We start from the raw sequence: 13,770 nt of genomic DNA on the forward strand, positions 1-13,770 counted from the left end.
TTGGTCCATGCCGCTTTCATCTCCCTGAGCCACCGTACCTTTTCCCATCCGTGATGAGGTGGTAATAGTTCTTTAACTGCTGCCCTGTAGGGTTCAAGTTCGTCTGTTTTCCATAGTCTAACCCAATACAGGAGTGGTCTTAGATATGCTATGTCTTTGATACTATTTAAGCCCAGGTCCAGTCTGAGGGGGAGCATTGGCGTGCCCCTCCCCAGTCTAGATATGTGTCTGAGGAAGTTGTTTTCTTTGGTTTGGAGAGTATCCATCTGTCTATGTGATCCCCAAAGTTCTGCTCCATATAGGGCCGCAGCACGGATTTGTGCTTTATATATTTCAGAGATAAGGATCAGAGGGGGGCTTGTGGCAGTGCTAGCTTTGCGTCCTATTACTCCACATCTTTGGCTAATTGTTAGTGCCCCTTTCCTTATGGCTGGCTCCCAGCTGCCCTTGTCGGATAGTCTAATGCCCAAGTAGTCATATTCCATTACTCTCTCCAGGGGAGTCAGATCCATCTTTATGTTTGCGCTGAGCTTCTTGTTCGGGGCGCTGTATATCATAAGTTTGGTTTTCTTATGGTTTATGTCTAATCCATAATTTCTGCAGTAAACACCAAACTGATTTACCAAGTTTTGAATTCCCATGGGTGATTTAGACAAAAGAATAGTGTCATCTGCGTAGAGTAGGCAGGGGACTTTGGTTCCAGCCTGCTTGGGAGAATCATTTGTGCAGTTTGCTAAGTACTTGATGCAGTTGTTTATGTATAATAGGAAGAGAGTTGGGGCCAGGACGCACCCCTGTCTAACTCCCCTATCAATAGCCACTGGTTCTGTGAGATCACCCTTCTTGCCGTTCCTGATTTGGGCGTAGGTATTTTCATGTAGGCGGGTAATAAGTTTCAGAAGGCCGTGCGGGACACCCATATTGGCTAGCGTCAGCCATAACTGGTTTCTGGGGACCAGGTCGAACGCGGCTCTGAGATCAATAAAAACTACGTAAAGGTTACCCCTTCCTATTTCTACAGTTTTCCATTTTATTGTTAAAAATCTTAGTACCTGATCTATAGTACTGACTGCTGGTCTGAACCCTGCTTGTAGGTCAGAGATGGCGTTTGTTTCTAAAATCCAGTCTTCTAGACAGGACAAAATTTGCTTTGCATAGATTTTTTGGAAGTTGTCGAGTAAGGAGATTGGGCGATAGTTGGCAGGGTTAGAGGGGTCGCCTTTCTTAAAAATGGGGACTATCTCTGCTCCCAACCAGGAGCTCGGAACAGGTGCTCCAGCAGCTATCTCGTTTGAGATGAGGTTTAGGTATGGGGCCCATACATCTGGATTTGACTTGTAAAGGTCTCCTGGTATTTTATCAAGGCCGGGGGCCTTTCCCCATTTCATTGAGATAATCGCAGCCTTGGTATCTGCCAAAGTGAATTCAATTTTGGGGGTCTCGGAGGTCATGATATGGATCAGATCCCGGGAAGCAGCATCGGTGGTCCCCAGGTATAATTGGGAAAAATGGTCGGACCATTCTGCAGGGAGTATTGAGGCACCAGGCGAACGGTGTGGTTCATTGCTGGCATCAGCTACCAATTTCCAAAATTTCGTGGTGTCGTTTGTTTTAGCAGATTCCAGGAGGAGGACCCATCTTGATTCATCCCATTCCCTACGGGCTCTACCTTGTTCCTTTTTGTAGTCTTTTCTAGCTTCCCTTATATAATCCATCTGGCCACCTCTTAGGGCTCTCAGCAACTTATGCTGTGCTTCTCTGCATGCAGTGTTGAACCATCTTGCGTTAGAGTTCTGTTTAGGCTCTGTTGCCGACTCTTTAGTAAGTAGAGTTTTTAAAGAGTTAAAAAACAGTGTGTGGGCTGCTATAAGCCCACCACTATCTTTCGTGGGTTGAAGTATATATTCCATATGATCCGCCAGCTGCCAGTACACTTTTGCCAAAGTGGTTATGTCAGTGTTCAGGGATTTCCATCTAACATTTCGCCTGTTGTTGGTCAGTGCGAGCTGCTGACTATAGGACTTGGGGCAGGAGGCTTCAAGTAGGGGTAGTAGGTTCCTGAGTGATAAAATCAATGGTTCATGGTCGCTTTCCTCATGTTCTGTGATGTTCATATCGACCATGTGACCCCAAAGGCGGATGTCGAGCAAGATGTAATCAATCTGGCTCTTCTGCAACCCACGTTTAAATGTGGGGTGAAGGTTAAGATCCGAACGGGAGCGGCCATTGCAAGCCCGGAGACCGTGTGCCAATGTAATGTCCATGAGCTGGTACGATAGTCTGTTGATTTTAGGTCTTTTGCTTGACACCAGCTGGGGGATGCCCCAATGAGCATATTCATCTTTATATAGTTCCTGGGCCAGTGAGTAGGGTTCAAAAGTGGTGTTAAAATCTCCGGCAATAAGAATAAAATGAGTGGGTGATTTATCGGTGAGAAAATTGTCTAAAATAGTCAGTGCGTTGGACTCATATTTATTGCCCAGGCTCCTATTATAGATGTTAATTATTAAAAGTGGTTTCTCTCTAAGGGATGGTATTGATAAACCCATTAGATCAGGGCAGCCCAAGTCAATTGGTTCAATTTGGCATTTGAGAGAACAGCTGAGCCATATTAGCAGGCCACCTGAGGGTCTCCCTGAATTCACCTTATTTGCTGGAACCCAGTAACTTTTGTAACCGATTCTATATTTAGGCTCCAGCGCCCATGTTTCTTGGAAGAGACATATTTTATGTTTGTCTATGAATTTTCCCCATTCAGGGTTGTTCATTTTACTCTCCAATCCGGCAATGTTCCAACTGAGGATGGTATCTAAGCCATCTGGTTTGTTATGGGGAGCTTCAGCCACGGGATTCTCTCTCGGGGCTAGGGTACCGTGGGGAAGCAATATGCCCTTCTCGGTCGTGTCTAGGGTGCTTCCAGCCCCATCTGGGACAGGGGGTGGTCTAAGCCAATCAGAAACCTGGAGTAGAGGTGGGTTTGCGGGTTTGCTGTGATCTAGTGGGTCTGTTGCTAAATTAATCTCAATCACCCAGCGCTCCTTATCTGTTCCCTCGATATGAATTTCAGAAGATTTAAGATAGTCTGACTGGGCGAGAGCGGGGGTTAGAGTAGACTCACTAGTGTTGCTAATGGGAGTATATTCGGCCCCACAGTTGATTTGCCCTGTTTTATGAGTTTCATTTTTCCCAGCTATAGGATAGGTTTTGTTCCAGTTGCTTGAACCTCGGGAATTAAGAAAAGTCATGTGTGATAGTCAATCGTTTTCGGAGAGTGTGGGCGAGGCAGGATTGCATCTTGGCTGGAAATCAGTTGGCATCTGAGCCCTAGGAAAATCTCTGGATGTCATTGTCACCCCCTTGAAACCTGGTGCAGGTTTATGGGGGTAAAAGGCCTGAAGCCTGCAAAGTGAAGTGGCCCCCCCTAGGGGGTTGAGATGGCATGCATTTAGGGAAAGCTGATCGACGAGGGAGGGCGCATTAAAGTTAATAACAATACAGTCCCCAGTACCAGGGTTTTTGAGTGGACCCACCCAACCCACCCTCCTCACCATTAATATTGAGGGTATCATATGGAATGCGAATCTAGCATGTTTATGCAACCAATGAATAACCTTGTTTTTTAGTTCTGTGAATGATTCGGGGATGATGGACTTGAGCTTAGGGACATTCGTAATAACAAGCACGTAGGGGCAGGCTTCTGGAGGTAGATGTAAAGTTCCCATGTTGATTCCTGAGTCCCTGCGCATCCGATCTACTGGGATATTTGGGTGGGTTCTATGGGGTTTGGCGCCCGTGTTTGTGGAAGGGGCAATTTCACCAGTCCGCCTTAGGTAAGAGGAATCGCTCTTTGTGTACCACGTTTTAGGGAGATTAGCCAGACTAGGTGTAGAAAGCTTCGCTAGTTGATGTAGTGTGTCAGAGCAAGGTGGTTTTGGCTTGTGAACCGTAGGTGGTTTGAGAAGGGGGCTACTGGCATCATTGACAGGGGGGCCAAGGATAGGGAGTTGTCGCAAGCAGTGCAAGCCCGATGGGGAAGGGGGGATTGGCTGGCTGGGTTTAATGAGGGCATCGAGTTTCTCCTCGATGGCTAATAGACGGATTGTTATAGGATGTAGTTGTTTTAGAAGCTCATCTTTAATAAAGTCTGTGATAGAAGTAATATCCAGATTGCCATAGTTGGTGGTTTGGGCAGGTATATGATCCTTAGGTCTGGTAGAAACAGTATGGACAGAGGGGTCCAGGACACGGGCCCGTTTGTTCTTTAGATTCGTCTCCCCCCGTTTCCTTTTGCCCTTTGTGCCATGATTTGGGGAGGGTGTAGGCCTGATTGACATAGGCTGGGTAGATCCCGAAGAATGTATGGTTCTGTCCAATGGTTCTGCGTTGAGTGTTTGGATTGTGAGGGTGGTTGGTGCAGGTGGTTCTGCAGAGGGGGGCTGTGAAGCTGGTGAAAAGAAGGATGGGGGAGCAGTTAGACGGCGCTCGACCAGTTCAATTTCTTTTTCTAGTGCCCCTACCGCTTTTTGGAGGAAGCCGTCTAAGGTCTTATTATTGCCTGCCTCTTCCAAAGGTATCCCTCCCTTTCGTCTACCCATCTTGTTTTGGTAGGACACTCAGATCCTGTTCAAAAGTTTTGCAATCTTTTTCCTGTGAGCACTCTCCCTCTCTTTTCCTCACCCTGTTTAGCTCTGCTGAGGTTTGTGTTAGGGAGTGCTGAGATATCTAAGGGGCATGAAGGGCTGATCACCTCTGTTTGAGGAAGTGTCCGGGTGGGTAAATAGTTGTCAGCCACTGCCCAAGTCCTGTATCTGTGGAACCTGTTTAGGGCGTTGGAGTTCCGAACTGATGAAGATCTTTCAGGGTGCCTCACTCCACCCACAGCACCATATGGTGCTTCCCTCAGGCAGCCTTTACCTGTTACAAAATGTCCGGGGGGTGGCCCTGCCCTGGCTCTTCCTGGCAATGACGGGCAAGGACGGGCCCGCCCTTGGCCCGGGCTTCGCCCGGGCGCCGCCCGCGCGCGTCCCGCGCGGCGGGAGCGCGATGAGAATTTAAAGGGCTCCTGCCCTTCTAATTGGACGCTGGGTTTTGGGCTCCTGCCCCCTCCGGATTGCTTCGATGATTCGCGCTTTCCCGCGACGGCGGGAGCGCGATGAGAATTTAAAGGGCTCCTGCCCTTCTAATTGGACGCTGGGTTTTGGGCTCCTGCCCCCTCCGGATTGCTTCGATGATTCGCGCTTTCCCGCGACGGCGGGAGCGCGATCAGAATTTAAAGGGCTCCTGCCCTTCTAATTGGACGCTGGGTTTTGGGCTCCTGCCCCCTCCGGATTGCTTCGATGATTCGCGCTTTCCCGCGACGGCGGGAGCGCGATGAGAATTTAAAGGGCTCCTGCCCTTCTAATTGGACGCTGGGTTTTGGGCTCCTGCCCCCTCCGGATTGCTTCGATGATTCGCGCTTTCCCGCGACGGCGGGAGCGCGATGAGAATTTAAAGGGCTCCTGCCCTTCTAATTGGACGCTGGGTTTTGGGCTCCTGCCCCCTCCGGATTGCTTCGATGATTCGCGCTTTCCCGCGACGGCGGGAGCGCGATGAGAATTTAAAGGGCTCCTGCCCTTCTAATTGGACGCTGGGTTTTGGGCTCCTGCCCCCTCCGGATTGCTTCGATGATTCGCGCTTTCCCCAGGCATGTATTCAGGCATACCTAAAGCTGGAGCCCTGCACATGCCCTCTCTTAACTCAGTAAACACTTTAATTTCTTTTTCTCCCAACACTATGACATCCGGCCCCTCTTTGACCATCAGTCTCACCAACGGCTTGGAGATGATTCAAACATTTGGGATCCACTGACGACAGTAACCCACCATTCCTAGAAACATCCTAACATCTCTCCGTGTTGTTGGGGGATTCATCGTAACAATGCAGTTACTCTTTCCCTGGATAACTTCTTCGACCCTTTCTCAATTTGATGACCCAAGTACTTCACCTCTTTCTGGCAATATTGCAATTTCTTTGGGGACACCTTGTGTCCGTTCTTTCCCAAGTGATTCAGTAAGGCAATTGAATCATACTTGCACTCGTCCCTCGTTTTAGATGTGATCCCCAAATCATCAATCTACTGCACTGGAGTCGATTGAAAAGGCAACTCCAATGACTCCAAATCCTTATTCAGTATCTGATTGAATATGGAAGGTGATTCCAAAAACCCTTGAGGGATTCGACACCAACTGTAAACCTTGTCCAGAAATTTAAAACTGAAGAGAAACTGGCTGTCCTCATGAAGAGGCACAGAAAAGTACGCTTGGGACAGATCAATTACTGTGAACCATTCTGCATCGCATGGAATCTGGAACATAATCACAGCTGGATTTGGCACCACTGTGCAGCATTTCAGCACTATGGGGGTCATTAGAACATTGGCGGTAAAAGCCGCTAACCGCCGTGCAGAAGACCGCCAATACACCGCAGCGGCCGCGGAATTCCGCCACAGCTATTTTGACCCACAGCACGGAACCCGCCGAAATTCAGACACCCACACAAGTCCGCCACAACAAAGGTCAGTGATAAACTGGCAAAAACAATTCCTCCACCGTCACGCCAACAGAAACACGCCCATGCTGTCATGACCCACGAATCCACGTGGCGGTCTTTCAACCGCGGTATTCCATTGGCAGTACACACCGCCACGCTCACAATACACACACATCTCCAAAACACCGCCACATTGGACAATTTGAAATACACACACCTGATAAACATGCAAACACCACTCCCACACACCCAACACAATATAAAACACACCCCCACATCACCCACAAACCCTTACGACCAAAAATTATTGACGAAGGCGACAGACAGAGACCACAGCAATAGACAACCCCACCACACAGAGGCACACAACACCATCACCCATACAACATCCACGCTCATATCACGCCACACCACCACACAGCACCACACACATCAACACATACACCACCCCACACATCACCTACACCACCCCATGTCACGCCAAAGACACCCCAGGTTTTCAGAGGAGGAGCTTATGGTCATGGTGGAGAAAATCGTACGGGTAGAGCCACAGCTATTTGGATCACAGGTGCAGCACACCTCCATAGCCAGGAAGATGGAGCTATGGCGAAGAATCGTCGACAGGGTCAACGCTGTGGGACAGCATCCAAGAAATCGGGAGGACATCAGGAAGAGGTGGAACGACCTACGGGGGAAGGTGCGTTCAGTGGTCTCCAGGCACAACATTGCGACTCAGCGGACTGGCGGCGGACCCCCACCTCATCCCCCACAACTAACAACATGGGAGGAGCAGGTCTTGACCATCATGCATCCAGAGGGCCTCGGAGGAGTCAGTGGAGGAATGGACACTGGTAAGTCAAATCTTAACTATCATATCCCCCACCCTACATGCATGCTATCACACACCCCCACCCTCACCCCCTCCCCTATCACTCCAACTCCTCACTAATGTACTAATAACACAAACCACACATCCCAACACCAAGCCCTGCATGACACAACTAAGCATGGCCACCCATCACTAAAGCATGCTCACTGCACATACCCATAACACCCCCCCAACCATCATCACACAAGCCCCCACACAGGAATGCTTGCACTGGGGTACACGCACACCCACCCATTGCACACCATGACACACACACATGCAATAATCATGCTCTTATACCCCTGCAGGACCACTACGTAACGTCACCACACAAGGAGGGTCCAGACATCTCCACAGAAGAGGCCCACAGTGACGATAGCAGCTCTGGCCAACTGGATCCAGATGACCAGCCCGGACCATCGTGGGCCTCGGGACAGTCAGTTCCCCTTGCACAGGTAAAGCCCAACACTGACCTTCCACCCTCTGGTAACACCAGCACAGAACCCACCCAGTGGGCCCATACCTCCGTCCCCAGGACACGTCAATCAGCTGTGTGTCCACCACTACAGGGAACCCAGGATAACCCACCACCCCAACAACAACAGGGACCTGGGGGCAGTGGTAGTGGGCACACGGTCCAGGGGACGGAGGCACAGGAACACAGGGGAACTGGGACGGCTGCCGTGCGACAGGGGCGGACACGCCAAGGGAACCCACTCTCCACGAGGCCCTCTCCTCCATCATGGGAGCATACTACCACTCACAGGAGACGATGGCTACGGTCCTGGCCAAGTTTCAGAAGACCCAGCGCATGCAGGATGAACATTATTTGGGGTTCAGGGAGGAGCTCAGAACCATCAGCTCCGCCCTGGGCACCATCGTAGGGGTGCTGAAGGACATACAAAAGACCATGAGGGACACCGTGGCACTCCAAGGGGCCCCTGGCACTAGCCTGGACGATGAACTGCCCACCACCTCCGCCGGCGCTAGTGGACAGGACGCCCCGCCACAGGACCACCACACCAGCACCCCACCCCCTGCAGACGGACAACCACCACGCAAGCGGTCCCTGAGATCTAGAAACAGGACAGAGCAAGATGGCAAAACCCCGCCAGGAAATGAGACCACCCTGATTGTCCTCCCACTGTCCCACTTTGTTACCCTGTCCAGATTGGAACTGCCCCAGCTCCACTACCAATGCCCATATGGGTAGTGCACCTGTGAGACTAATAGACTGGACTCTGCCATGGACATTCCTCCACCATCACCCATCACCATTTTGCCACCCCCTCCAATAATTAGCACTTCAATAAACACCCTTGAACCGCAAAACAATCTGGAGTCAGTCTGTGATTGAGAAAATGTGTAACACCTGCTTCCAAGCTCACCCCAAACGCACCCATGGACCCTTCGCCTGCAACTCCTGCAAACGCATCTTCCACCACGCAACTACCACGACCACAAGCCCACGCGCCATCAACCACCTCAAGTGCATCCTAGTCAACGCTCGCTCCGTCCAAAAACACGCCGTTGAACTCTGGGACCTCCTGGACTCCACAGCACCGGACGTCGCCTTAATCATGGAGACCTGGATGAACGCCTCCTCTGCTCCAGACATCGCCACCGCCATCCCCGAAGCCTACAAGATCTCCAGGAAAGACTGCACCAACCAAGCAGGAGGAGGTATCGCCATCGTCTTCAAAGACTCCATCAGCGTCACCACCTCCACCGAAGACACCCCTCTCGCCGCTGAACACCTGCATTTTCAGATTCGCACCGTCCCGAGGACCACCCTCAGAGGATCCCTCGTCTACCGTCCTCCCGGACCACACACCCCTTTCAGCGACGCCATCGCCGACTTCATCTCTCCGCACGCCCTCGCCTCACCGGACTACATCCTCCTAGGCGACCTCAACTTCCATCTGGAACAAAACAACGACCCCAACACCACCACACTGCTCGACAACCTCACCAACCTCGGCCTCAAACAACTGGTGAACACCGCCACCCACATCGCCGAACACACCCTCGACCCTATCTTCTCCGCCAGCAAACACGTCTTCTTCAGCCACACCTCCGCCCTACACTGGACCGACCACAGCTGCGTCCACTTCACATTCCGACGCGAGACCCGCCACCTCCGCACTCAACCCATCCCTCGTCGACAGTGGAACAAGATCCCTGAAGAGCAACTCTTTTCCGCACTCGCCGCCAACCAACCTACCCTCACCACCGACCCCAACGACGCAGCCCTCAACCTCACAAACTGGATCTCCAACTGTGCAGACAACCTTGCTCCCCTCAAACGCATGCATCGACAGACCAACACCAAAAAACCTCTCTGGTTCTCTGACACCCTCAAAGAATCAAAGAAAACTTGTCGTGCCCTTGAGAAAGCCTGGCGCAAGGACCACACCGCTGACAACATGACCGCTCTCAAGAACGCTACCCGCGAACACCACCACCTGATCCGCGCTGCCAAAAGGAACTTTTTCACCGACAGACTGGACAAAAACAGCCACAACAGCAGAGAACTCTTCAGCGTCGTCAAGGAGTTCTCCAACCCCAGCGCCAACGCCAACGCCGTCACGCCCTCACAGGATTTGTGCGAATCCCTCGCCACTTTCTTCCATCGCAAGATCAGCGACCTCCACGACAGCTTCGGACACCAGACCCAACCAAACACCACCGAACCCGCATCCCCGGCCATCACCCTCAACAACTGGACCCACATCAACACGGAAGAAACCAAATCCATCATGAACTCTATCCACTCCGGCGCCCCTTCGGACCCCTGCCCGCACTTCATCTTTAACAAAGCCGACGACATCATCGCCCCGCACCTCCAGACCGTCATCAACTCTTCTTTTTTTCTGCTACCTTCCCCGAATGCTGGAAACACGCCGAAGTCAACGCCCTACTAAAGAAACCTACGGCTGACCCGAGCGACCTGAAAAATTTCCGCCCCATCTCTCTTCTGCCTTTCCCAGCCAAAGTAATAGAGAAGACCGTCAACAAACAGCTGACCACCTTCCTGGAAGACAACAACCTGCTCGACCCCTCACAAACCGGATTCCGAACCAACCACAGCACTGAAACCGCCCTCATCTCAGTCACAGACGACATCAGAACCCTGATGGACAACGGTGAAACAGTCGCCCTCATTCTTCTCGACCTCTCGGCTGCCTTTGACACCGTCTGTCACCGCACCCTAATCACCCGCCTCCGCTCCACCGGGATCCAAGGCCAGGCCCTGGACTGGATCGCCTCCTTCCTCGCAAACCGTTCCCAAAGAGTTTACCTCCCTCCGTTTCGCTCTGAACCCACCGAGATCATCTGCGGCGTACCTCAAGGCTCATCGCTCAGCCCGACACTCCTCAATGTCTACATGAGCCCCCTCGCCAACATCGTACGCAAGCACGACATCATCATCTCCTCCTACGCAGACGACACCCAACTTATACTCTCCCTCACCAAGGACCCCGCCAGCGCCAAGACCAACCTACAAGAGGGTATTAAGGAAGTCGCAGATTGGATGAGGCTCAGCCGCCTAAAGCTGAACTCTGAAAAAACGGAAGTCCTCATCCTCGGCAACACCCCGTCCGCCTGGGACGACTCCTGGTGGCCCACAGCCCTCGGCACCGCACCGACCCCCACAGACCACGCCCGCAACCTCGGCTTCATCTTGGACCCTCTTCTCACCATGACCAAGCAAGTCAACGCCGTGTCCTCCGCCTGCTTCCTCACCCTCCGCTTGCTCCGCAAGATCTTCCGCTGGATCCCCGCCGACACCAGAAAAACCGTGACCCACGCCCTCGTCACGAGCCGCCTGGACTACGGCAACACCCTCTACGCCGGGACCACAGCCAAACTCCAAAATCGCCTGCAACGCATTCAAAACACCTCGGCCCGCCTCATCCTCGACGTACCACGCAGCAGTCACATCTCTGCACTTCTCACCCACGCACACAAAGCCCTCCAAGACAAGGGACCGGAATACCTCAACAGACGCCTCAGCTTCTACGTCCCCACCCGCCTCCTCCGCTCCTCTGGCCTCGCACTCGCTGCTGTCCCTCGCATCTGCCGCTCCACGGCAGGTGGGAGATCTTTCTCCTTCCTGGCGGCCAAGACCTGGAACTCCCTCCCCACCAGCCTCAGGACCACCCAGGACCACTCCGCTTTCCGGAGACTCCTAAAGACCTGGCTGTTCGAGCAGCGTTAACCCCCCCTTTTCCCCTAGCGCCTTGAGACCCGAACGGTGAGTAGCGCGCTTTATAAATGTTAATGATTTGATTTGATTTGATATTAGCAATGACAGTGACAAAATGCGTTTTCAAATGTAATGGCAACATACCTATGTCACACATCACAAGTCCATGAAGGATGCAAGTAGATGACACACGTTGGTAACCACACCTGTAAAACCGTAATGGAAATGTACAACTCAGTTACCAAATACTGCTTCTAATTGACAGACAGGATAGAGGTAGAAGTGTGAAAGTGAATGTAATAGTAAAAAAATTGTTCTCACCTGTGTGTCACTGGAAATATTGCTGTATGACTGACTCCCTGTTGTCTATGTCTTCTTCCTCAGCTTCCTCCTCATCACTGTCCACAGGCTCCACAGCTGCCACAACACCGTCATCTGGACCATGCTCCTGCAGAAAAGGCACCTGGCGTCGCAGAGCAAGATTGTGAAGAATCGAGCAGGCGATGATGATCTGGCACACCTTCCTTGGTGAGTAGAATAGGGAACCACCTGTCATATTGAGGCACCTGAACCTGGCCTTCAGGAGGGCGAAGGTGCGTTTGATCACCCTCCTAGTCCGTCCATGGGCCTCATTGTAGCGTTCCTCTGCCCTGGTCCTGGGATTCCTCACTGGGGTCAATAGCCATGACAGGTTGGGGTAACCAGAGCCCCCTAATAGCCACACACGGTGCCTCTGGAGTTGACCCATCACATACGGGATGCTGCTATTCCACAGGATGTAGGCATCATCCACAGAGCCAGGGAACATAGCATTTACCTGGGAGATGTACTGGTCTGCCAAACATACCATCTGTACATTCATAGAATGATAACTCTTCCGGTTCCAGAACACCTGTTCACTCCTGCGGGGGGCGACCAGAACTACATGGGTGCCATCAATAGCACCTATGATGTTGGGGATATGTCCCAGGACATAGAAGTCACCTTTAACTGTAGCCAAATCCTCCACCTGAGGGAAAACGATGTAGCTCCTCACGTGTTTCAGCAGGGCAGACAACACTCTGGACAGCACGTTGGAAAACATAGGCTGGGACATCCCTGATGCCATGGCCACTGTTGTTTGAAATGATTCACTTGCAAGGAAATGGAGCACTTATAGCACCTGCACTTCAGGGGGTATTCCTGAGGGATGGCGGATTGGTGAGATCAGGTCTGGCTCCAACTGGGTACACAGTTCCTGGATTGTGGAACGGTCAAACCTGTAGGTGATGATCAAATGTCGCTCCTCCATTATTAACAGGTCCACCAGCGGTCGCTACACCGGAGGATTCCGCCATCTCCTCAAATGTCCCAGCTGACGGTGCCTAAGAAGGACAACAGTGACCACAGAGTCAACAAATTCTCAGGTATGTACCCACAGCTACACAGAACACAACACCAAATACAAAACTCTTCCTGTATGTGTGTTGAGTGTAGGCCTAGGTATGTGCGACGCAGCAGTAAATGAAGCCATGTGGGCCCCTGAAATGGCGGCTGCCTGACCTCTAAACTGGGACAATGGGATGTGAGGTAACTGCGCTGGCGTTGTACACCGTCGCATTGGTTAACATTGGACCCTATGGGTCCCAGGAGCCAATGATGAAGTGCGCCGGCGGTGATGATACGCACCGCTGCGGACATCACCGCTGCGGACGTGACCGCCATTTTCTATCTGTTCAATCACTCGATACCTGAACTTCGACAGGAGAGGACCTACACTGCAAGTGCTGCTGTGACCTCGGTCTGGAAGAGACAATGGCTGCTGCGTCTGGGGAAAGGGCCCCTGCCTTCACTGCTCAGGAGTTGGAGAAGCTCGTGGACGGGCTCCTCCCCCAGTACACGCTACTCTACGGTCCTCCAGGCCAACAGGTAAGTACACAGGGAGCAAGTTGTATGGGCTATGCTGGGTGGAGAGGGCTGGATGTCAGTAGGAAGGGGGCAGAGTTCTGCGACCATGAAGGAGTGTGAATGCATGTGCCACATGGCAAGGGTAGGGATGGGAGCCACTCACTCCGACGGTGCAGTTGGTAATGCCTTCTCTTCTTCCCCTGTACATGTCATGTAGGTCAGCGCCCACCAGAAGAAGGACATTTGGCGTGCCATCGCCAAGGACGTCTGGACCCTG

Source organism: Pleurodeles waltl, chromosome 9, assembly GCF_031143425.1.
Source record: "Pleurodeles waltl isolate 20211129_DDA chromosome 9, aPleWal1.hap1.20221129, whole genome shotgun sequence".
Lineage (NCBI taxonomy): Eukaryota > Metazoa > Chordata > Amphibia > Caudata > Salamandridae > Pleurodeles > Pleurodeles waltl.